The 21,778-nt window shown below is 48.0% G+C and overlaps 1 protein-coding gene and 1 long non-coding RNA gene across 9 annotated transcripts in view; one reads left to right on the forward strand and one right to left on the reverse strand.

Annotated features, from left to right (window-relative positions):
- The window catches only part of ELFN1 (extracellular leucine rich repeat and fibronectin type III domain containing 1), a 248,652-nt gene that overhangs the window by 3,574 nt on the left and 223,300 nt on the right, over window positions 1-21,778 (reverse strand). The window contains exon 1 of one of the 7 annotated variants that reach the window (XM_083474727.1): window positions 13,564-13,582. The exons of the other annotated variants lie outside the window; for them this stretch is intronic. The gene's annotated coding sequence lies outside the window, so the exon portion shown is untranslated. Of the gene's footprint in view, window positions 1-13,563; window positions 13,583-21,778 lie in introns of those variants that run through there. 7 annotated transcript variants of the gene reach the window in all.
- LOC310693138 lies at window positions 165-20,287 on the forward strand. Of its 2 annotated transcripts, XR_014518997.1 has the most exons (6): window positions 165-708; window positions 3,609-4,470; window positions 10,052-10,128; window positions 12,546-12,686; window positions 14,098-14,205; window positions 19,415-20,287. It is a non-coding gene; the product is annotated as an uncharacterized lncRNA (long non-coding RNA). The 2 variants fall into 2 exon arrangements; XR_014518998.1 differs by lacking the exon at window positions 165-708 and having other exon boundaries at window positions 2,901-4,470.

The following is a 21,778-nucleotide window of genomic DNA, read 5'->3' on the forward strand; positions in this document are numbered from 1 at the left end:
GGAGATTCTGAGCACTGAACCGCAGGGACCTTTTGTGTGCAAAGCAGACGCCTTACCACCAGACTATATCCCCTTCTCTGGATTTATTTCAGTTGTTCGAAATTATTTCACAAGTGTCCTTTATATATCGGGATGCTGGTGTGAGGCTGAGTGGGGGCTGGTAGCCCTTTGTCCCCAAACACAGTTTTGATCCAGTCCGAGGCCCGCATGTCAGCTCTTCTCAGTGAGAAGAAAGGGCCCATTGATGTCGATGGGAGTTTTATAGCCCTCTTCCCTTGCCCCACGTAACACTCCCAACCCAGCTCCTATTGGAAACAACAATCACCAAGCCCAAAATTACATCAATCACACCACTTAGTTTGGCCCTCCATCTCCAGTGTTAATGCAGAAAGTCCCCTTTCTCTGTTGATCTGCACATAATTGGTTATTCACTCCACACCACCTGTCCTCTAAGGCTAAGAATCATGGGCAAAGCTTTCATTTCATAGTTCAGTGTAACCCACTAGGATTTCAGTGATCTGAAGGAGCTGTGTTTGTGGGGATGAGCTGGCTCTCTGCATTACAGACAGATGTAAAGTTGGCTTTCATCTGCTTGCATTTATCTGCCTACCTAGACATTTGTGCCTCCCCCTCTACCTGCACCCAAGTCCATCTCCTGCCTCCCTCTTTGTCAGCTCCTTTTCAGGATCCTCTTTCCCTGTTGCCCAGGTCAGTTTATCAATAAATGAAGGAGCTGCTTGTTACCAAAAGAGAGTAATGACATAGCAGGCCGCGATCCATTACAAATGATAAATGTTTAATCATGCAAAGAGATGGGAGAGGTGGGGGCACTTTTATTTTTATTATTTGGCTTGCAGGCACCAAATGTTAGAATGAGCCAGAGCTATTCATTATGTGTAAAATAATCAGAGGAGACATCTCTAAGATGGTATAGCAAACATTTATTAATGGTGAAGCCTCCGTTAAATGGCTGGATGTCCATTTCGTATACGTCAGGTGTGGGAAGGAGGCTCTCAGGCCCAGGCTGCTGTCTGGGTTCATTTTCTCTCCCTCCCTCTCTCCCCCCTTCTCTCGCCCTTGTGAATATTCCCAGATCAGCCTCCACACACTTGCATGGCGAACTTGGTTTGAATTGCAGCAGGGTTGGATAATGAGGGGGCCTTTGATTCCAAACCTGAATTAATTTCCAGTCGCTTAGTTCCTCTTACCAGGGTTGGGTGCTCAGAGAGGGGGGCACGCAGAAGGTAGATTGGGATCGGGATGCACTGTGATCCACAAACTCGGAGTGTTTTGTAGAGTGAGGTAATATAAGCCAGAACTGTTTCCTAGTTCTGCTGGATCTCTCAGCGGCGTTTGATACCATCGACCATAACATCCTTCTGGACCGTCTTGAGGGGCTGGGAGCTGGGGGCACTGTCATACAGTGGTTCCGCTCCTTCCTCCTGGGCCGTGTTCAGAAAGTGGTGGGGGGGGATGAGTGTTCAGACCCCTGGGCTCTCACTTGTGGGGTGCCTCAGGGTTCTGTCCTCTCCCCCATGCTTTTCAACATCTACATGCAGCCGCTGGGAGAGATCATCAGGGGGTTTGGGCTGGGTGTTCATCAGTATGCAGATGATACCCAGCTCTACCTTTCTTTCAAATCAGAACCAGTGAAGGCGGTGACAGTCCTGTGTGAGTGTCTGGAGGCGGTTGGAGGATGGATGGCGGCAAACAGATTGAGATTGAATCCTGACAAGACAGAAGTACTGTTTTGGGGGGACAGGAGGCGGGCAGGTGTGGGGGATTCCCTGGTCCTGAATGGGGTAACCGTGCCCCTGAAGGACCAGGTGCGCAGCCTGGGAGTCATTTTGGACTCACAGCTGTCCATGGAGGCCCAGGTTAAATCCGTGTCCAGGGCAGCTGTGTACCAGCTCCATCTGGTACGTAGGCTGAGACCCTATCTGCCCGCAGACTGCCTTGCCAGAGTGGTGCATGCTCTGGTTATCTCCCGCTTGGACTACTGCAATGCGCTCTACGTGGGGCTACCTTTGAAGGTGACCCGGAAACTACAACTAATCCAGAATGCAGCAGCCAGACTGGTGACTGGGAACGGCCGCCGAGACCATATAACACCGTTCTTGAAAGATCTACATTGGCTCCCAGTACGTTTCCGAGCACAATTCAAAGTGTTGGTGCTGACCTTTAAAGCCCTAAACGGCCTCGGTCCAGTATACCTGAAGGAGCGTCTCCACCTCCATCGTTCTACCCGGACACTGAGGTCCAGCACCGAGGGCCTTCTGGCGGTTCCCTCACTGCAAGAAGCCAAGTTACAGGGAACCAGGCAGAGGGCCTTCTCGGTAGTGGCGCCCTCCCTGTGGAACGCCCTCCCACCAGATGTCAAAGAGAACAACAACTACCAGACTTTTAGAAGACATCTGAAGGCAGCCCTGTTTAGGGAAGCTTTTAATGTTTGATGTATCATAGTATTTTAATATTCTTTTGGAAGCCGCCCAGAGTGGCTGGAGAAACCCAGCCAGATGGGCGGGGTATAAATAATAAATTATTATTATTATTATTATTATTATTATTATTATTATTATTAACCGCAGCCAACTTCTAGCATTCCTCTCTCTCTCTCTCCTAGCTGTTGTTCATTAAATGAGGGGAACTCAGCAAAAGCAGGGAGGATATTGAGAGAGAAATGGCGGGCAACAAAAGCATAAAAAGCTCTCCAGATATACCAAAGAAGTTTCTAGATCTGGGGTGTGGGAAAAGTGAGGTGCAAAGTGGCCAGGAGGCATCAAAGGGTGATGCAAACCTAGGCCAGAGCCCAAGGCTGTGTCCACACCATATATTTAAAGCACATGACTTCCCCCAAAGGAATCCTCGGAGCTTTGGCTTGTTAAGGTTCTGGGAATTGCAGTTCCCAGCCATTTGGGGGGAAGTTCTGTACTTTTCACATAATTTAGATGTGCGGTGTGCATGCAGTCCAAGCCAGAGCGATAGCTGTGGGGTGGGGGTGGGATCTAGCCAGGGATTCTGCCCCGGGCAAAGCCTCCAGAGGGGTGCCATTACCCACTCTCCCAGCATGACGGAAAGAGTGAATGGCATCTGCCAGCTCAGTCCTTCAGCTTTGTGGGGGAAGGGGAAGAAGGCTCATTTAGAACGAGATGCAGGGAGAGTTGGAAAATCTGGAGAGGCTGTGTGGTTCCCCCCAGTGAAGCAGAAGATGGGATCCCCTGTGGGTTTGCAACTGTTTGAGAAAGAAATTCTGGAGGGACGGAGGGAGGGATGAGTAGCTGAGGAAGAGAATCAGTTGGACTAGATGATCCTTGAGGTCCCTTCCAACTCTTTTGATTCTATGGTCCCTTCAGAACCTTGAATGTGTTTAAATAGCTAAGGTTGAGTCATTTTACAGACCATACATGATCTACGCACAGGAAAGTCAGGGAGGTGTGAGCATTCTTCCTGCCAGAGGCAAACTCTGCTCAGCTCGGCTGCATTGGATTGAAGGGGATTTTCTACTTCAGACTCACAAAAAGCATTTCTTCACCCTACATGGAACCGAAAATGGACTACAAAATTATCATTTCCTAAAATGAGTAATCAAACATTTCCCCCCCTGAAAGGAATCTTATTGAAGTCTACTCAGGAGCAAATTTACACATCAAAACTCATTGAAAGGGGTTTGCACAGAACCAAGAAGAGGGATGAGTGGCAAAAAGCCTCAAGGTGGGGGACACACCACAAGGTCTTGGCTGATCTTATGGAAATGCAGTCTTTTAATGATCCTGTGACCAAATAAATCCAATTCAAAACCTGACCTCAGATAGACAATTGCTGCACATGGAAGTTCTACTTTTGACAAACCGTTTGCTATCACTAGAAGAGACGCTCATTTCCCCTTTGGTCATACAGTCATCACACCTCGTAGGACTCCTTTGTAGTCAGATTATATATTGCCTACTTTTTTATGCCCTTGTGTGTGTTGGCGGCAGCAACAAGAGGAGCAGCTAGGATGCTCCAAAGCGTGGCAGTGTCTCACCTGCTGGAGGTACCACCTTAGCAGGTGCCTGATGCCACTAGCCCAGGGCTATGCCTGCCCCAGTCCAGCCTTCTCACCCAAGACAGGTCTAGTCTTGTCAAAGGAGCCGTGCTACATTTATGCCTCTCATGAGCGCCCTTGTCGTTGCTCTCATCTGAACGAGCTTCCCGCTGCTCTGATCTCTACTGATGTATGCCATCTTGTGCCACTTAGCTCATAAAGATCTAACAGGATCACAACCCACAGGTAGCCTAGCTGAAGGCCACTGAGGATAATTACACGTAGCATCTGCTTAAGAGGCGAAGGATCATTAGCTCCCTGGGTGATCCCCCCTGCTGGCTCCCTCCGCCTCAACTTCGGCCTTTTGAAATATCAGAATCCGAGCGAGATGGAATGCCACAGGAGACTCGTTCATGCCCTGCGACTCTTTCCCCATTCTGATCAAGGTAGGCAATGCGAGTCATTACGATCTTCTGCTTTTACATTAAACATGCTTGATATGCATACCATTACAGTCATACCTCATGTTATGTCTGCTTCATGTTACGTCCCGTGGTGACCCGGAAGTACCGGAAAGGGTTACTTCCAGGTTTCACTGCTCACGCATACGCAGAAGCGCAAAATGACGTCACGCGCATGCACAGAAGCGCCGAATTGCAACCCGCGCATGCGCAGACACGCCGCTGCGGGTTGCACTCCTTTCATGTTGCGAACGGGCCTCTGGAATGGATCCCGTTTGGAACCAGAGGTACCACTGTATTTTATTATTTATTAAATTTGTCTGCCGCCCTTCATCCGAAGACTGCAGGGCGGTTCACTACATAAAAATGCAAAATGAGAATGCAAAATACTCAATAAAAACAAGAACAACAACAAACTAATCACCCCCCACCCACAAACACATTTAGAAGGACACAGAACGTTAATCGGCCAAAGGCCTGGTTGAAGAAGAACATTTTTGCTTGGCAGCTAAAGAGATGCAGTGAAGGCACCAGGCGAGCAGTTCTGGGGAGAGAGTTCCACAAATGGGGAACCGCCCCAGAAAATGTCACTACCCTCCGGACCTCTTGCAGCAGACGCATATACAAAGGGCCTCTGATGATTGCGGGGTCCAGGTTGGTTCATATGTAGAGAGGCAGTCCTTGAAGTATTATGGTCCTGACCTTCTTTATAGGTCAAAAGCAGCACTTTGAATTGGGCCTGGAAACTAGTTAGCAGTCAGTGCGGCCGGGCCAAGATTGATGTAATATACTCAAACCACCTTGCCCCATTGAACAACCTGCCTCCTTCAAGCAGGCAGAGACCATCCTTTCTCCCAAGGAGGCATTCCTCACCTCCCTGGCCCTGCTACCTGTTCTGCTAGTTTTTTTTCAACCAAAAGGAGCAAGGGTCCAACAGCTTGTCTACATCCTTAAGCCTAACTTAACTGAAACTTGTCCCACGTAACAGGACTAGACAGCTCTCTGGGCACCTCTTGAGATTCAGCTTCTGTAGCAGTGGAGTCAAGGTCCTGGTGGATGCAAGCAATTTTATCCTCAAAATGCTTTGCAAACAAGTCACAGCAAACACCCCCGGTTCTACCATCTCTTTTGGGCCAGACTTTATTGATGGCATTTATTTAGCTTATGCCTGGCACGAAGGAGCCACCACCAATGGCAGGCCTCCGTAGAGTTCTTTTGAAATTTGGGGAGGGGGTCTTGCAGCCCCCAACTCTTTGTGTCAGGGATGTTTTTATTTGGCTCAGGACCCCAATAACTCAAGGATCGCCTCTCCCTATTTGAACTGACCGAGAGCCTGCAATTGCCAGAGCAGCCGCAAACATCTGGAGGGCACCATTTTGGCAAAGGCCGGTCCACACTTTGCAAAAAGAAAAGCCATCTCCAACCAAACTCCTGACACGGATTCTCTCTGGAGGAATTGAGTTTTATCGTTAATAACCTGCCGCTAAAAGGGTAACATCTGTTTTGGGCAAACTGTAATGAGATTTAAACCCCAGGTGGAAGGAGAACTCTGCAGTAATAAATGGCGCTGTATGTCTAAATAGTTTTAATTTTTTTGCTGGCAGAGATGGCTGTGTGTTGTTGTTGCTTTTACCTCAAGGCCCACTTCGCCAGCTTTCTCCTCGCGCCCCCTTTTGTTGTTGTTGCTGCTGCTCCTTAATGATTGCCATTAATTTCCGGCGTGGCAGATGGAGTCTAAATCTAACCTAGTGGCATTTGAAATGAGAACCGTGGTGTGTCGAACGTATGCAAGAGGGTGCGCTGCTGTCTCGGAGCAAGTCTGCTCTGACAAAACCCTTTTAGCTTTCTGAGCGAGATTCCCCTTTGAGGTTTGCGCTTGCCTCTTCCTCTTTGGAAGCAACACTAACAACGCAAGCTCCATACGTGTCTGCTCACAAATATGAATCGAGGAGACATCCATTCCAGGTTGCGACACTTCTCGAAGCAATGCATGGAGCAGAAATGCAGGTCCCCTTTGAGATCTGTGGCGCAGTCGGCCCATCAAAAAATGGGCAGTTAGCAAAAAATGCACACTTATGTATGCAGATTAGTGAAAATAACATGCAATTCTGTTAGGGGTAAATTTGAACTGCTGACCTCCTGATCGGCAAGCCCAAGAGGCTCAGTGATTTAGACCACAGTGCCACTTGCATCCCACATTCGAATCCCCGCGATGGGGTCAGCTCCTGTTGCTCTGTCCCAGCTCCTGCCAACCTAGCAGTTCAAAAGCACACCAGTGCAAGTAGATAAATAGGTACCACTCTGGCGGGAAGGTAAACAGTGTTTCCGTGCGCTCTGGTTTCCGTCAACGTGTTCCGTTGCACCAGAAGCAGTTTAGTCCTGCTGGCCACATGACCCGGAAAGCTGACTGTGGACAAACGCCTGCTCCCTCGGCCCGAAAGTGAGATGAGCGCTGCAACCCCATACTCGCCTTTGACTGGACTTAACCATCCTGGGGTCCTTTACCTTTGCCTTTACCTAGGGGTAAAATGCTTGCCAAAATGTGTGTACTAAGCCAAGCTATGTAGAACAATACCTATTTGGGGAGCTATGTGCATGAAAATGCAGGTCAATTTTCTTATAGACAATTGCAAACATGTGGAAATAAGATGAACCAAATTAAGATTGGGAAAATGAGGAACGGAGCTAGACACTTCTAGCCGTCCCCACTTACAAGCTCTATTGAGTCCAACGGGGACTTCTCCCAGGTTAGTGATATGGAATTACAACCCAAAATGACTTTGAGTTATGCACTGGTGTGGGGAAGCTTAAGGCTAAGCAACAAGACCCCCATAGGTGCCAATTCCCTGGGTGCCCCAGCACCCACAAAATTCCCTAAGAAGGGACCAGAGACACCCACAAATGTTGGTGCCAGGGTCATGCACGCTGCATGGCACCCACGGCCCTGGCCACTCATGGTCATGGTGCCGAGTTGGCACTCCTGCCCCCCAATTGGTTGGCCCCACTTGTAGGCCATGAAAGCTGGGGACCATTTTCATTACTGGGTGCAGAATATTTTTTGAGAGACGTTTACCAGAGCTCTGAAATATACTCAGAGTCGCAAAGTGATTTCATGCTCTTTCTTCAGCTCATAGTGGTGAGGAGGAATGAATGAAAGTCCCCTCAAAGTATCTGCTTTATATACATTATTTACACAATGGGCTGCACATGATTGGCTAATTCTGGAATTCTACTGTAAGCCAATCAGGTTGTGGATTCACTTATATCTGGAGCATGATTGGATGGTTCCTGCCAACCAATCATACTGCTGCATTGTTCTAGGACCAATCAGACTGCTGCATTCTGAATCCTATTGTTCTAGGACCAATCAGACTGCTGCAGTTTGGATCCTATTCAACTCAGTAAATAACAAGCTCCCTTGTCACTCTGTTAGATTGGAGGCTGCCATCTCCCCCAGAAATGCCACTGAGCAAGAAGTGTGTTGGGTGAAAAGGTTTGCTGCAGGCGAGACCACCTTTATTTTGGTGGCAGCTGCCCGGTGTCAAGATGCATTTTGGGAGATAGATGGTGGCTTCCAGCCAAAGAGACCTCTAGCAAGTTTCAACCCACTTGCACTTGAAATTCACAGGCCCCCCAGCTAAAATGCAAAAGAGAAGAGAACATTTTAACACAAACGTGTTGAGGCTGAACTTCCAAAAGTTTAGTCCGGTCCTCATCAAAGACAGTTATTCACATATGCCAGGCACAAGATTTTGTTATGTCTCACTGCTGGAATATGCAGAAAGAGCTCAAAACCGGCATGAGATCAAAGCTGAATGTGCGCCCTGTCTGGATGATGCTCTGCTCTGCTCTTATCTCTGCCCAACGAACCTACACTTGCAGGTGGGTGTTTGGGATGCTGCTCTGCAGTAGAGCGTAATTGGCTCACCCAGTTACTTGCAGTGCAAAGGCAGAGGAGCATGATTGCCCTCAGAGGAGGCTTTCCGGTGCTTCTCTGTGCGACCCACTGGACTGGACTTCCCTCCTTCCACGCAGGGAGCTTAGCTGGAATATTTTCTCCCTCTGAAACCATAGGGGGCTGGCCTCGGTTGAAGAGAGGTCGTTCTGACTCCTAGCCACTCTAAATGAAAAACGTCTCAAGTAGAAGAACAAATCGTGCCTCCAATTTAGGGCAGGGGGAACAACACCACCACTGGGTCAAGATGACCATGTGGAGAGGGAGGGGCAGCAGGAATCCTGCACATTTCATGGCTGAGACAAAGAGGAAATTTTTGCAGGCTTGTTACAGAAGAGCTGAAACCGCCCCCCCCCTTGCAAAAGGAGACGCAGTCCTAGAGTTCTGCCCCCCCCCCATATTCATGGAGGGGTCCTACAGGCTCTCTCTGTCCCCATTTTTGCCCATTCCCATGTGGTTGTTGAGCTGCTAGCAGAGTTACTCTCTAGGATTCAGCTGTTTCCTCAGTATGTTGGCAGATCCACACCAGAGATTTAACCCCCATTTAAAGCATGTGACTTCCCCACAAGAATTTTGGGAACTATAGTTTGCTTAGGGTGCTGGGAATTGTAGCTCCATGAGGGGGAAGCTACCGTTCCCAGGTTTCTTTGGGGGGAGGGATTTCTTTCGATAGAAACCTCTTGTGCATGAAAACACAGGCATGTGAAATGTCAGTTAGCTTGTAACCTGCCATTAAACCTGCTGCACCCGATAAAGTCCATTTCCAAGGGGTGGCAATGCGTCAACCCTCCAGCAATAAAAATGGGGACATGCTTGGAGCACGCCTAATCTCACTGCTAAGATTGCTGTGCCCTTAAGCAGGGCATCCAGGTTGCCTGGAGGTCCCTTGGGAGAAGAGGTGAGGAGTGAGAAGGTTGGGGGGGGGGAGAGAGAAATTCAATCCAGTTCATGTTTAAAAGGGAGACCCCCAAATTCTGAGTCAGTTTGCAGGCTGAAACACTGCTATCTTTTAAAATATGTAATGCAGTTTTCTTGCCAAGCAATGCGTAGAAAAACACATAAACTGGGGGAAAGTGTACATAAAAAATCATATCATACAAGAAGGCACTATATTCCCAGCAGGATTGATTGTTAAACCACTCCAACGAATGAAGAATGGCAAGTCAAGCTTATGGAATATGCAGAAATGGCGAAACGGACAGAAAGAATTAGAGACAATGATAATGAAGAATTTAAAAAAGACTAGGAACCTTTTATGTTGTATTTACAGAAATACTGTAAAGATATGGACTCACAAGTAGGGTTTGAATAAACACAAGTAAGAAAATAAGACTAATGGTTAAGTAAGGACAACATGGAATGAAATTGACTGCAAGATGTAATCATGAAGGAAAATTTGGTATAAAACTGATAAGAAAATAAGAGTATTAAAGTATAAGATTATAAAAATAAGATAATAATTAAGCAGAAGTAGTAAATATTTGAAGAACCAGAAGGGGAAGTCAAGGGGAGGGTTTTTTTCTTTTTCTTTTATATGACAAATGTCATATTTTGTTGTTTGATTGAATATAAAATTGTAAAAATCCAATAAAATCCTCTTCTCTTTTGAAGAACTCTCAGGACCCTTAACAAACTCCAGCTGCCAGAATTCCATGGGGGAAGCTGTGACTGTTCAAAGTGTTCTCATGGTACTTTAACTGTATTGTGTGAATGGGACTGTAAAAAGGTAAAGGGACCCCTAACCATTAGGTCCAGTCACGGACGACTCTGGGGTTGCGGCGCTAATCTCGCTTTACTGGCCGAGGGAGCCGGCGTACAGCTTCTGGGTCATGTGGCCAGCATGACTAAGCCGCTTCTGGCGAACCAGAGCAGCGCATGGAAATGCCATTTACCTTCCCACCAAAGTGGTACCTATTTATCTACTTGCACTTTGGCGTGCTTTTGAACTGCTAGGTTGGCAGGAGCAGGGACTGAGCAATGGGAGCTCATCCCGTCACAGGGATTCAAACCACCAACCTTCTGATCAGCATGCCCTAGGCTCTGGTTTAACCCACAGCGCCACCCGCGTCCCTTCTGAATGGGACTGTAGTTGCCCCTATATTGCAGAAGACCAACAAAAGTTTTGCTGGGATAGGAATGCCGCCTAATCCAGAAGCTCTGGGGAGTCTCCTAATGACTCTCAGCACCCCTAATGAACTACAGCTCCCAGAATAATTATTTTGGGTTAGAGGGGAAGCCATGTCTGTTTAAAGTGTCACCATAAGGGCTTTAAATGTTTGGTGTGGCTGGTGTTTGGTGAAAGACAGGTGCCAAAAAGAACCACTCTGTGTTGTGCTGCAGGATGTCATCCACAGCAAAAAGGAGGCCTCTGCAGTTGCAGCACAACTCCCCATTCAGCTCCCCATTCAAGCCCTTGGCCTGTAGTGGAACGCAGAACAACTCCTTGAGCCATTCATATCAGCATCTAAACAAAGAATCCCCAAGAGGGACACAAAAATTGGTAGCAGTTCATGAGGGGCAGGCTGCAAAAAAATCGGGACTGTCCCTGGTAAATGGGGGAGGGGCAGATGAGATATGCCACAAACATGAAACCTGCAACAAAATGTTGCATCGCGGAGTGGTGATGTTCACCATTCCAGAGCCTCTATTCCAATCTACTAGCTAGTCAGCATTCAGTAGCCACTAAGCATGTTCCATCCTCTTCAGGCTGTTTCTCACATGCACACAAAATCACCCCACCCCCCAAGCAACAACACCCCAGCCCAAGAGTCTGGTAACTTTGGGGTTTCCCCCAGGCCTGCATAGATGTCCCTCATATGTATAGGTGGTGCTGTTTTGGCTGTGTAAACATCAGCACTCACAGCCTTAACATAAGAGACAGAATTACGACTAGGCTAATATTGCAGGAAGATCGCTTTTCCCCAGCATAACCAAAAAGTAGAGAAGTCCTGTGAGAGATGAGAGCCACTGTCCATCTTGTCCGGCATTTTGTTCTCACAGTGGCTTGCCAGATTCCTCAAGAGGGCAAGCGACCGCAATCTCCCTGGCTTGCCCTCTTCGCTTTGAAACCAGGGCACTCTCAAGGGCCTTTTCAGAGAGAGAGAGATCATCCAGGCTCAGCGATCGCTGGGCAAAAACCTCCCTGCGTTCCCAGCCCTTGCTAGCAGCCCCTTTTATAAACGGAGGACTCAAAGGCCATGTTGTGCTGTGGGCAGGCAGTTGCTTTGATCCAGCCTGATCTGGGGCTCTTTCCCCATGCGCAGCAGCAGGAAGGGTGGGCAGGGGCTTTGGGGGAAGACCCAGGAGAGGAAAGAGGCACAGAGGTTTCCTCCATCTGCAGGGAGCAGGAAAACCCAGCGCAGGCGAGCTGATGGCCAGAGGAGGGAGAGGGAGGGAGAAAGGAAGAAAAAAAGGCAACATCTCAGGTGATGTAGATAATCACTTTTAATCTCCTGCTCAAAATAGCCCAAAGTCAAGTAAAGGAGGGATTACGGGGCTTAAGCCACTGGTATTGTCAGTGTGTAACAGACTTAGTCTTCCCCTGAAAGGAGGAGAGAAGCTGCAGCAGACTTGCTCTTAAGAAGGCCCCTTGGCCTCTGAGGTGAAGGCTGCCCTCCCACTTGCTGGAACTAGGGTGGTAAAACAACACATAATTTTGCCACATCTCCAAGTCTCCAGATTTGCCTGGCCTACTCCACGCAGCAGAGGGAGGGCTTGAATATCCCGGTGGGAGAGAATGTCTACACACACACACACACACACACACACACACACACACACACACACACAAATGTGCAGCTTGCAAGTGTCAACCCAGGAGGAGCTGACTGCAAATTATTGCATAGAATCTTTTGGGGAGGGGGCGGGTCTGCCCTCCTTTCCCAATTAACCTCCATCTCCAAGATTCAGTCATGCTTAAGGACATAACTGGGACCCAGATCCTGTGAGATCAATGGGGCCCTCCCCAGCCTCCCTCCCCCCAGCTATCAGGTTTGGGCCCTGAAATCTTAGGGTCTGGGATGCTCCTGACCTAGCAGCAGTAGTCATCTGTCTAGTCCTGTCTATTTTGATTGACAGTGGCTGAGGTCTCATGCTTTCCTGGCAGGCTGCAGATTTGGTGGGCTACGACAGATCCCAGCAATGCCAGAGTCGGGGTGATGGGAGCTGGAGACCAGCCAAGTTTGGGAAATATAGCCTTGATCAAGAAAACGAACCTCATCCATATTCCACACGGAAGCATGCACAGGTACACGCATCTGCTGTAGTGAGCCCTCACCACCACAAGGGGCGCTGCTGATCCAGCTTTTTCTGCCTTATCGGATAAAGTTAAGGGAAACCGAATCTGATGAAAGGGGCAGCATCGATACACTACACTTTTAAGTGGGTTTCACTGTTATTCCCTCTCCCTAGGGAACCCTGGGAAAGGCAGGTTTGACAAAAAGGTCGAAGATCGCTAAGAACTTCAATTCCCATGCTTCTTAGAGCAGAACCATCGGCTCTCCGGGTCTAGAACTACAACTCCCAGCAGCACCAGCAAGCATGGCCAATGGTCAGGGAAGGTGGGAGTTGTAGTTCATCCCCATCTGGAAGCCCAGAGGTCACCCCACCCCGATTTAAAGGAAGCCTAACAGTACAACTGGAATAAAATACAATTTGTAGAATAAATGTCCCCAGAGTAAGTCAAACATGTGAATGTTTTATTTCCTTTCCTTTTACTTTCTACATAATGTTGCAGCGTGGGTCGCTGCTGTTTAGGATTCCAGCCACGCCACGCCATTCCATCCCCATCCCACTCCACTGGACAGTCAGCCAGCATTCTATGCCCCCTGAGCATGCTCAGTCTTCGTTGACCTGTTTTGGCAGTTTTCTCAAGGTTTTTGTACTTCTGCAAACCTAGAGGTGGTTTGCCAAGTCTGCTGACACCCATCACTCTTTGTTCATGGATGGCACCATTCTGGCTGCGTAAGCAAAGGGGGCGGGGGTAGTCCAAAACATCTGAGGGGGCCCCAGCTTGGGCAAAGGGTGCCTTGCGGGGTTTAAAAGGAGGTGATTGGCAGGACTGTTTTGTACAGGGGGCAAAGCAAATGTCCTCTTCACCACAGGGCCAGGAAGTTTGCTCATACCAAAAAATAATGGGGGAGATTTCCCCCTCTCTGTAAGATCCTTCCTACTCCTTATCTGTGTGAGTGGTGTTAAAGAGAGAGAGAGAAAGAGAGAGAGAGAGAGAGAGAGAGAGAGAGAGAGAGAGAGAGAGAGAGAGAGAGAGATTGGCATTAGACTGGGAAATGGAGCGCAAATGTTAACTTGCTGCCCACAGGCCACTGAGACGCCACCAGCTGGGAACATTTCTCGGCTCTGCAGGAGGAGGCTGGTGATTGATGCACCTCTAAAAATCAAGCCTGTTGCCTCAACCTTTCCTAGGAAGGAAAGGAACACTCAGCTGTGCAAATCCTTCTACTGGCAGACATGGTCACCTTCCCAGTTTTTTTTGGCGGGGAAAGGAGAGGGGTCGCCTGCACCTTGTCCTCCTTTGCCCCTGTGCCAAACCGTGTCCCAGATGCACGCCACTGGCTTGTTCCAGTCACCTTCCCAGTAAAATTTGTCCTCTACTTATTTCAACCCCCCCCCGCCCCCGGTTATGCTTTCTCGTTCCCCAGGTCCCATTGCTTTCGAAAGATAAGCAGATGCAGCCCAGCTGATGCCAGGCAGAGAGCACTGACACTCGCTGTCAGAAAAGACAAAGCTTCGTGGAAACTTGTGATGCGGTGAGTTTGGAGCTGGGGGAGTTTGGAATATGAACGTGGCATGCCCCCGCTTTAATATGAAACCAGCTCCGATCCTTCTGGATTTGGGCCTGGGCTCATATATCCTACATGATTATGGTTTACAACATTAAAACAGAATATTAAAAGCAGTGTAACACATCTTACAACCACAAGAATAAGGTGGGTCTTGAAAATATACGTCTCGTGGATCAATGAAGGTTGCAGATGCACCTTTGTGGGTAGGGAGTTCCACAACTTAGGGGGTACAGTCATACCTCAGGTTACAACCGCTTCAGGTTGTGTTTTTTTGGGTTACGGACCGCCGAAACCTGGAAATACCAGAACGGGTTACTTCCGGGTTTTGCCGGTCGTGCATGCGCAGAAGCGCCGAATTGCAACCCGCGCATGTGCAGACACCTAGATCTGGGTTGCGAATGCTGCGGGTTGCGAACATGCATCCCTCACGGATCACGTTCGCAACCCAAGCATCCACTGTATTGGTGTTTGTTCCACCCTCCTGCTGCTTCCCAGTCCCCCCCCCATCTCCCCAGAATTGCTCCCCTTATTCTAAACTTAAACGGTGGCAGGATAATGACAGCAAGACCATTTCTTGAGTTCCTAGGCTAACACTGGGCCATGCACACTAAGCACTGGTGAATGAAATTCTCCGGGGCTCCTGTGAGTCAGGAGCCCTGGAGAACGATGCTTCCCAAGACCCCTGCGCATGGGGCACTGGTGTTATAGCATTCCATGGCGTCACAGAATCCGAAGGGACGTGAAGCTTTGCTTCTGCAGCTGGCCTTCAGGTGAGTCTGGGAGAAGGGAGAGGTGGCCTCAGGGAGGTTCACGGAGAGTGGGAGCTGGAGCAAGTGGTTGTAATTTTGATGCACTGCTGATGACATCGTTCCTAATAGGATGTGGTTCCTAAACTTGGATCTGGCCTCAGGAAATAGACAACTCAGCTATCTTCCAACTTTGAAGCAAAACCTACTGGTTTTCTAAGCAGGCATTTGAATCAAGTCCAGGGGAATCCGCTCGCTGATAGTGAAAACCACACAAGCTTGGGCAGGAGCAGAACTGTACTATGAAATTCCAGTGGGAAAGGTGAAACACAGGGATTTACGTGTGTAAAAATAAACATTAGATGTATGTCTACTGCATCCTGCATCAGGACAGTTTCGATCCTTGGAGGTTTTTAATCGGAGGTTGGATAGCCATCTGTCATGGCTCTTCTAGTTGAGATTCTTCCATTGCCAGGGGGTTGGACTAGATGACCCTCAGGTTCCCTTCCAACTGCAATGCTATGATTATTCTTAACTTGTACCGGTTCAGCAGATATGCACATATTTGCCTAGGCCTCTCTAGTCATGGGGACAGGCAAACAGCTTGGTAGGATGCTGAAATAATCAGAATGTAAGCAGCAGTCCTGCTAGATAGACCACATCAAGGTGGACCCTGCACACTGTCTTGCAACAGAGGGCAGCCAGAGGGCAGTCCATATGCAGGATGCCCCACTCTTTGACCCTGGCACTCCGAGGTCTGCTACTTCTGCTGATGGGTGTTCCATTTTCCTCTCGCACATTGAGATTTGAGCACAGAGTGTTTGGGGAGCCTATTTTAAGACCTGCGTTTCTGCTCCATGCAAAACCACTGGTGCGAAATGTCCAAGATCCGCTGGAAGTCCATTTCCAAAGAGAGTGCTCTCCTCCTCCTCTTGCAGGGGGAAGGCTGACTCACTCTTTTTAGCAAGAACGACTTTTGTTTTAGAAGCTTTAACTCCTCACCTTGGTTCACAGATTCTCAATCACCAGCTGGGCGAAGGCCCTGTGCACTCTTGCTTTCTGTGAAAAGTAATTCATTTCGAGCTCAGGAACTGTTTCTTACTCAGCTCTTACACATGGTTTTTTTTTGGGGGGGGGGAGACACAAAATAGCAGGGCATCCCACCCAGCAGCGCAGCACCTGCCCACTGCCATTCTGTATGGATGTGCAGTGCTTATAGCTTTTAATGGAATGTTTCCTGTGGGTATACATGTCAGCTGTTGCTCCTGCGTAAAAGCAGTAATGGATGGCTTCTAGACCGGTTGTCTGGCTTCAAGGGTTTTTTGTTTTTTTAACTTTTAAAATGGGGGGGGGGGAGAAGTTGTTTCTAATAGGCTATACCAGAACACCACTTATTTTTTTAACACTTCGAAGGTTAAACAGTCCTTACCGGAAGCCATTAACACCCGTTCCCTAAATTCCCAGCTAAAGCTTGAATGTCAACTGCAACGTTTAATTTGGCCAATCCATTAGATCAGAGGGGAGAGGGGGGGATGTTTTTCAGCCTGTCATTCCCTATGAGACCCAGCCAGATCCATTATCCCAAGTTAGACCTTTTAGCTATCTACCTTTGGTATTGCCTGGTCCAAGGTGGGTCACAACAAGAGCGCTATCAGGCAGGAGATTAAGAAAAGCATCGCCACATGCATGTTTGGGTGAAAAGGGGGCCCAGCGTCTGAAAAGGCTGAGGACTGCTGCTCAGTGTGTGAGTAGCTCATCGGGATTTCGTACAGAGGTCTTGGCCAGCCCTGCTTGGAGGATCAGTGCTGGAGATTGAGCCTGGACCTCCGGCGTCCAAGTGAGGGCTCTGCCACTAACCTACAGTCCTCTCCTGGTTCTGGGAGGGTGGTTCAGTTTCTGCCATAGCTCTCCGCCCCTCCCCATAAACACCGTAAGTATCAAAACTGGAATAAATTATGCAAACAGAGAGAGAGGGAGGGAGGGATGGAGGGAGAGAAGAATAATGATGCAAAAGAAAATAAATCACTGCCATCTGTATAATTTATGGAGGTTGCTGAATTTTAATGTTTTTAAAGCCCAGAGTATTCACAGCTCTGGAAGCAACGGCATGTTTCATGCATGACAGGGCTTCCCAAACTTTTCTCTACAGTGATCCACAAGTCCAAATGTACTCAATACAGTGACCCATTGATTTATTGCTTGTTTTGTAACCGTTACTTAGAATCATAGATTCATAGAGTGGCAGAGTTGGAAGGGACCCTGGGGGTCATCTAGTCCAGCCCCCTGCAATGCAGGAATTGCAACTAAAGAATCCCTGACATCTGGCCATCTGGCCTCTGTTTAGGAACCTGCAATGAAGGAGAGTCCTCCACCTTCTGAGGTTGTCTGTTCCACTGTCAAAGAGCTCTTACCATCATCAGAAAGTTCTTCCTACTGTTCTGTCAAAATTGCCTGCCTTGTAATTTGAATCCATTGATTCGGATCCTTCCCTTGGGAGCCGAAACCCAGAAGTAACTCGTTCCAGTACTTCTGGGTTTCGGCGGTCTGCAACCCAAAAAAAACACAACCTGAAGCATCTATAACACGAGGTATGACTATACTATGATCTGGACCAGGGGTCAGCAACCTTTTGCAGCTGTGGGCCGTTCCACCGTCCCTCAGACCATGTGGTGGGCCGGACTGTATTTTCAAAATAATAATAATGAACGAATTCCTATGCCCCACAAATAACCCAGAGATGCATTTTAAATAAAAGAACATATTCCCGTCATGTAAAAACACACTGATTCCCAGACAGTCCGCAGGCCGGACTGAGAAGGCGATTGGGCCGCATCCGGCCCCCAGGCCTTAGGTTGCCTACCCCTGATCTAGACACTCTGTTTCTGTTGATGCTGCCTATAACAGCATTAACTCCCCCCCCCCTTTCCTTTTTTTGCTGCTGCACCACATTGCTGACGCATGTTAATCTTGTGGTCCACTAAGACCCAGAGATCCGTTTTGCATGCATTGCTGTCAAGCCAGGTGTTCCCCGTTCTGTATAATGAGGGTCATGCAAGCAAAATGACTTTACATCCCTATTATTGCAAAATTATTGTTATTATTTTACACATATTGGTAGATTTTGTTGAAATATTTGTAGCATTTACAAAGTTATAGTTACCTGCAGCCCCTCCAACAATTCTGTGATAAGGTTGCGATGTCGTGTGGACAATTCGTACTGGTGTGCAGTGCTTTTTGTGTAGGAGTTTCGTAGAAAACTCACTTGAAGCAAGAAGTCTTGGGGAAAGACTCCCATTGCCTCCAGTGGAATACCTTTTCTGGAGTTCCATTGCTGCGCTTGGGGGGTCATCACAGCTGGAGAGTGACCCCTTCGTTTCCACTGTGCTGCCCCACTGCACAGCAATTAGGCTTGAAAGAAGCCTCTCATTGGTTCTAATTGCTGCGGATGGGGGTTGGTTCTGATCTTCATGGAGACAGCAGGTGGAGGAGGCAGTATTAACCTTCGCCTCTCTGTGATCTTCACTCCCCCTCTAGCAATTAGACTCAAGAAAGGCTCCAGTGCTGTTTAATTGCTGCAGTTTCTGCATGTGTGTGTCTGAGAGAGGGGAAATGCGTGTGTTCTGTGTGCAAATGGATGTACAGAGGTACCTTGGTTCTCAAACTTAATCCGTTCTGGAAGTCCTTTCTAAAACCAAAGCGTTCCAAAAGCAAGGCGCACTTCCCCATAGAAAGTAATGCAAAACGGATAAATCCGTTCTAGACTTTAAAAAACAACCCTAAAACAGCAATTTAACATGAATTTTACTATCTAACGAGACCATTGATCCATAAAATGAAAGGAGTAATCAATGTACTGTACCATAAAATAAATAAAACAGTATTGTAGATGATAAAAATTTAAATTAAAAAAATTTCTTACCTGCACTGATGATAGTCCTTGTTTGGATGGGGGGCTTTTATCCATTTCCACAGTCACACAGTCAAACAATCAGTAACTGAACTGGGTTCCACATAGTTACAGAAACAAATTAACCGAAAAAGCCTCAAAAACAAAAACGCAAAATAAATAGCAAAAACAAAAGTGCCAAACTTAATCGGTTCTGGAAGTCTGTTTGACTCCCAAAATGTTTGAAAACCAAGGTGCAGCTTCTGATTGGTGCAGGCGCCCCGGAAACAATAGCTGACAGTCACATTGGACGTTTGGCTTCCAAAAAACATTCAAAAACCAGAACATTTCCTTCCGGGTTTATGGCGTTTGAGAACCAAGGCGTTTGAGAACCAAGGTACCACTGTATTGGGATGTACAAGGTTATGAATGAAGACATGTGGATGAGCAAGAATATGAGCCCCTTCCTCCGGAAGGCCAGGAAATGTGTCCCACTGAAAAAAGATTCCCCAGCCCTCCTATAGATCTGTTCTGTTTGCAGGATTTACTGTTGAACAGGGCCTGCAGAAGCACCTCCTTCATTGTAATGATCTCTTTAGAATTGCCCATCTGTCAAGTTCCTCTCCTTAATCAAGGAACAGCAGGCAAAGGCGTCATAAGGTTTCTGCAGCTGTATGTCTGTGTGAGAGAGATCAAGTCGAGAGCTGGTGCTCCGAAGTTGAGCCACGTGTGATTTCAAGACCAGTGTGGGCAGCAGTTAGAGCAGGCATAGCCAACGTAATGCCCTCCAGACACTGATGAACTACAACTCCCATCATCCTGGATCACTGAGCGTTCTGACAGGGGCTGAAACGGGTCGGGAGTCCAACAACGGAGAGCTCCAAGAAGGCCAATCCTGAGTTAATGTGTTGGGCCAGAACTTGGGAGACCAGGGCTTTACTCTCCACTCAGCCCTAAACATAAGAAGAGCCTGGTGGATCTAGTCCAGCATTCTGTTCCCACAGTGGCCAACCAGATGGGAAACCAGCAAACAGGACTTGAACATAAGAGAACCTTGCTCTCCCTTGGTTTCCACCAACTGGTATTCAAAAGCATCGCTGCCTCCAGCCATGGAGGTAGAGCAACAGTCATTGTGGCCACCATAAAGCCCATGGGGTGACCTTGGGCCAGAATTTAGTGGATCTGCTCACCAAGCGGGAACAAAAGCAAAACGAGTCTGCCTTGTTCAGAATGCAGGAGCCATACAGCTAAGATGAAGGAACAGCTGTAACATAAGACTTCTAGAGAAGGTCTAAGGGCTCTCAGAGGTCACCCAAGGAGGAGAACTCTGCCCTGTCTTCTGGGAATGTCAATCTTCTGCAAGAAGAAAGCAGAATTTAATGGGAAGAGCAAGTGCTGTTTAGTTTTGAGATACTCTGGCTCCACGGACAGCTCTTTGTTCTCTGAAACCATAACATCTCTGGCTCGGGGTATTTTTTTTTTTTTTTAATTCAACCCTCCCCCCCCCCCCCGAATTTGAGCCTGGTGGGTCCTGACAGCTCATCAGTCTTCTGAACTTTGGAAAGAACAATGATTTAATGGCTGGAAGCTAAAGTTAGACACAGCCAGCCTTGAAATAAGGCGCAACCGCATCACGGCGGAGGTAATTAAAATGTTGAAACTCTTTGAAAGCAGAGGCGGGCGGCTCGCTGATAGGTTGACACCTCCAAGTCAGGATCAATCATTCTTTGAGTTGATTGGCTTTGGGATAAATCCAGTGGATTGTCGGCACTGAGGAGCTGCTCAAGTAATCCTCTTCTAAAAATTCAGCGAGACAAAAGCCCACTTGGGAAGCCAGTGGAAAGAGCATTGAGCAGATATTATGTAATAATATTTGTCTGGAGACGTGCAGATCATTTCTGAGAAATGCCCTTGATCTTTTCGAGGGAAAGTACTTATTCACACAGTGAATAGTTAAACTATGGAACTCATTCCCCCAGGAGGCAGTGATGGCCACCAAGTTGGATGGCTTTAAAATAGGATTGGACAACTTCGTGGAGAAGGAGAAGGCGATTGATGGCTACCAGCTCTGCTTCCATAGGTGGAGGAAGCAATGCTTCTGAATATCAGTTGCTGAAAGCCAAAGGAGGGGAGAGTTGCTTTTGGGCTCATGTTTCCCACAGTCCTCTCTGGTTGACCACTGTGGGAACAGGATGCTAGGCTAGGTGGGCCATTGGCCTGATCCAGCAGGCTCTTAGGTCCTTATGGTCTGAAGGCAAATGAGACTAAGCTGGCTGAATACCTGGAAGGCTGACTGGGAACCAATCACCGGGATGTTGCCTTGGGCTCTGTTAATGGAATGGGCTCTGAAATGGTATAGCATCTAGATCAAGGGAAGTAATAGTGCCACTGTATTCTGCTCTGGTCAGACCTCACCTGGAGTACTGTGTCCAGTTCTGGGCACCACAGTTCAAGAAGGACACTGACAAACTGGAACGTGTCCAGAGGAGGGCAACCAAAATGGTCAAAGCCCTGGAAACGATGCCTTATGAGGAACGGCTAAGGGAGCTGGGCATGTTTAGCCTGGAGAAGAGGAGGTTAAGGGGTGATATGATAGCCATGTTCAAATATATAAAAGGATGTCACATAGAGGAGGGAGAAAGGTTGTTTTCTGCTGCTCCAGAGAAGCGGACACGGAGCAATGGATCCAAACTACAAGAAAGAAGATTCCACCTAAACATTAGGAAGAACTTCCTGACAGTAAGAGCTGTTCGACAGTGGAATTTGCTGCCAAGGAGTGTGGTGGAGTCTCCTTCTTTGGAGGTCTTTAAGCAGAGGCTTGACAACCATATGTCAGGAGTGCTCTGATGGTGTTTCCTGCTTGGCAGGGGGTTGGACTCGATGGCCCTTGTGGTCTATTCCAACT

Source organism: Podarcis liolepis, assembly GCF_965112155.1.
Source record: "Podarcis liolepis genome assembly, chromosome: 14".
In the NCBI taxonomy this organism is placed as follows: domain Eukaryota; kingdom Metazoa; phylum Chordata; class Lepidosauria; order Squamata; family Lacertidae; genus Podarcis; species Podarcis liolepis.